Genomic DNA, 4,392 nt, shown 5'->3' with positions numbered 1-4,392 from the left:
TATTTTTCCCATTCCAAAGAAACTTCCTGGTAAAGTAACTTCACTCGTTAGCCAATTTGCCAGTGACATGGCTCGCGAACTCGTGTTAAATCCGTATAGTGTCATTGCAAACTTGTTTACGACTAAACTATTTTTGACAGATCAAATTTGACGCGAATCTTAATTCATGGAGACACGAGTTCGAGTGACATGACTTTCTGTCATTTCAGTGACATTTTTATAGTGAAACTTCTCTCTACTTGTTGGCGATGAAATGTCAAGTAGGTCTAGGGGCCCAAATTTGATTGGGGTTAGACGGGCTATGATACCGCATATCCTAAAAAAAACAATAATATTGTCGTTTATTTTTGTTAAAAGATCAACTACTTTTTTAACAGCAATACAAATTTCTGAATCATTCTTAACTATAGAAACTTCATCATAAGCTTCTTGAAAATAAAAATCCACATTTGATGTGAATGTTTACTTGTCTTTTGTCAAGAAAATAAAAATTCACTTGTAATCCCAAGATTTGTTACAGGATTTTGTCGTGGGAATCGAGAAGGTCACAACTTTTGACATTCTAATTTCATTGTATAATGTAAATCGTGAATCATTTCATCGTACTTTGATATTATAACGTATTCTAAAAATCTCCAGCTCATGCTTTTTACGTATTTGATGGTGATTTTTTTACTCAGGATAAAAAGTAAAAAAAAAAAAATGAAATAAAAAAACTTTGCTAGTTACAAGCAGTCGTGGGCGCTAGAAACGGTGGAGTACAACTTTGGAGGTGATCATTAAGTGCATAGTTTGTCGTCAAGTTTGTTTCATGTTAAAAGTTCGTAATGAACATTACTGAGACAGAGAGAGAGAGAGAGAGAGAGAGAGAGAGAGAGAGAGAGAGATAATAATCTTAATGGAGACTAAGAGATATTGCGAATGGAGAGTTTAAGAGATATTGCGAATGGAGAGAGAGAGAGAGAGAGAGAGAGAGAGAGAGAGAGAGAGAGAGAGAGAGAGAGAGAGAATATTTTTAAACTGGAGTGTTCGAAAAAGGATAGAGTAATGAAGCCAAGAATTGTACCATTTTTGGACAAAGGGAATTTAGAGAGAAAGATGACAGCGTATTCAGAAAAGGAAAAGAAGAGAGAACCGTCTTAAAATGAGATTGTGATAATATCCTAAAAACGAAACAAAGACTTTGTGATATATATATACAGTATATATATATATATATATATATATATATATATATATATATATATATATATATATATATATATATATATATATATGTATATATATATATATATATATATATATATATATATATATATATATATATATATTTTATGTTATGGTTCGGTGGTTGGAGAACCAAAATATAGGATTATACATTACGGCTAGCAAGCAACACAACCTCTCAAGTTCCAAACTCACCCATTTGTTTTTACATGAATATGTTATATTTGGAAATATTAATACCCGATCTCTGAGACAATTATATAACTCCCAGACAGCAATATATAAAAACACTAAATATCAAAAGGTTTGTTAAGTACACTCAAAACAAAACTCGGTAATTATTATTAAGAATAACTATTTTCAAACAACCTCTTACTTCGATTCTGTAACAGGGATACGAGTGAGTACTGAAAAAAAACACTGGTGATTGAAAAAATACACTCTTTACAAGAATTGATATATTCTATAAAAAAATACAACACTTTGCAAGAATCTAAATAAAAAATAAATCACTCGAATTATTAAGTCTGAACAAAACTTAGTCTAAGACAAAATAAATAATGCTTATGAAAATTATGCAATCACTGGTTTCACTGGAAATTAAATTTTGCACAATTAATTAGTGTTGACACTTGATGAAAATAGTTAACCTTTAACACTCTAAGAATTAAACTCTTAAAGAAATTACATAAAGTAAGTGATAAACTTACGAATTTTAGCTCACACCAAGTAACCAGATAGCGATACAAATATACTTCACGTTTCTTACTTCCACAGGGTCAGTTACAAAAATTTATATAATACCAGCACTCATCACAACACAATAAATTTTAAATTTCTTGTAATGTAGTAGTGACGTTTTAACACACTACACATAATCTCTTTGGAGAGGACTCTCTCGAGGCACTAGTGAGAGAGAGGATGTTGGCTCTTTCACAGGATAGGCTGGTACTCTTCTTTTGCTATACATCCCTGGAGCTGCATATATATAGACTTAGTAACTTCTAGATTATTCTAAATAGATTATTCTCGTGGTTTTGGGCCCGGCTTAGCTTAGCGATGCCAGAGTTTCCAACTATCACATATCGAGCAAGAGAATCAACCTCGCGGCATGGCAAATCCCTCTCAGCAGCTTCACCCTCCCCCGTTCTCAAACATTAAAAAAAAAAGTTAAATCTAGCACTGGGGTTTTTGAGAACCTTCCACAAAACATGGCAAATATAAGAATTGTGTATTTTCTCATAAACATGACACAATACCTCATGAAAACATAAAATTAATTTCATAAGCCCTTGTTCATACCTCGTAGGGTCATACAACACTTAAACACATTACGTTAGACTTCATAACAAAAATGTGTGAAATTAAAAATTAATTCTGAAAAATAACGTAAATTTGCATATTCTAAATTGCATGAAGAATACAATCAAATTAACAAAGAAAGTCTTCGTAATCTACATACCAAACTTATACCTACATGAGAGGAACTCACCTTACGAGCTGGCTATTCACCACTTAAATGCACAAATAGAATACATAAGTGAAATATATGAATAAATTATTTACTCTACACTAGACCAGCTTCTTAAGAATATATATGTATATATATATATATATATATATATATATATATATATATATATATATATATATATATATATATATATATATATACAGAGAGAGTGAGAGAGAGAGAGAGAGAGAGAGAGAGAGAGAGAGAGAGAGAGAGAGAGAGAGAGAGTTTCTAAAACAATGAAAAGTCATTTTAATCCTTGTTTATTTTATTTTTTTTTTTTTTGCTCATTTATACTTTTCTAAATTTCTATAATCAAAGATAATTACAGTCACATGCATACAAGGATTTATCGTCGACACAGGTTTTATTTTTAAGTAAACATGACTGTTGAAACGGAATACTAATATTTATAAGTAAAGATTTTAGCTTTCGGTTGTTAAGTACTGTTAGCACACATTAATACAAGCTAGGGGATTCCCCCCCCCCCCCCCCCCCATCTCTCTCTCTCTCTCTCTCTCTCTCTCTCTCTCTCTCTCTCTCTCTCTCTCTCTCTCAGTGGAGAATCCATTACCAAACCAAAGAAGAAACATTCTTGAGGCGCCCAAAACTGTTTTTGTTTAGCCTTAAGAGGGTTAATTTTTTACAAGTGGTAAATGTCACGACGCTGTTATGGATTTCACCGAGAGAGAACGAGGGGGATTGTGCGGGAGGGGAATTAGGTAGTTGCAGTTGCCCTGCTGCTACTGAGAGAAAGAACATGTCGCTTTAAAAAAAGAGACACATGTAGTAACCTGTCCCATATCAAATTTTATCTTTTTTGTGTACTGAAGAGTCTTCTGTAGATGCGGGAAGCGGCTAACATCGAAGTTTTCTGCTCAGAGGTTGCATCCACCCTCATGCCTTTGATTACAAACGTGATATTAACTGTCTTGTATATATATATATATATATATATATATATATATATATATATATATATATATATATATATATATATATATATATATATATATATATATATATATGTATGTATGTGTATATATATATATATATATATATATATATATATATATATATATATATATATATATATATATGTGTGTATATATTAGTTAAAACCCGAGAGGACGTTTGATTTTGAGCTATTGGACGTTTTTCATAGATTACACTTTGTTTGCCAAAGCACAGTGGTTGCGCATACAGGGAAGCAAGAGAGAGACAACAGAGTTTTAGGAAGTTCAGAGACCAAAACATAGTAGAAATGGCTGAAATGTAAATCTCCAGAAAATTAATATCCCGGTATATCAACACGTGCAATCTGAGGTCATTCACGTGTTCGAATCTCTATAGAAATGCATACGAGAATCTTTAATATTTATCACTAAATATGATGGTCTTTGCAACCAATCCCTCTACCATATCCTTACTCTGTCATAATCCCATTTCCCTGCCTGTGGACATCTACTCCCCCCTATCTGCAACCCCTTCCCCCAAGTGAAAGAATGCAAATCGTCTGGAAAAGTTATTTATTAAACACTGTGACCCTTAACACCAACAACTTCCATCAGTAGACTCCTAGACCCCTCTTAGCATGATTTCCTCTTCCCCCATCCCTCCCCTTCCGTGATCCGTCATGCCACCCCCCCCCC

This window comes from Palaemon carinicauda, chromosome 13, assembly GCF_036898095.1.
Source record: "Palaemon carinicauda isolate YSFRI2023 chromosome 13, ASM3689809v2, whole genome shotgun sequence".
Classification (NCBI taxonomy): domain Eukaryota; kingdom Metazoa; phylum Arthropoda; class Malacostraca; order Decapoda; family Palaemonidae; genus Palaemon; species Palaemon carinicauda.
Note: the sequence above shows the minus strand (reverse complement) of the source record.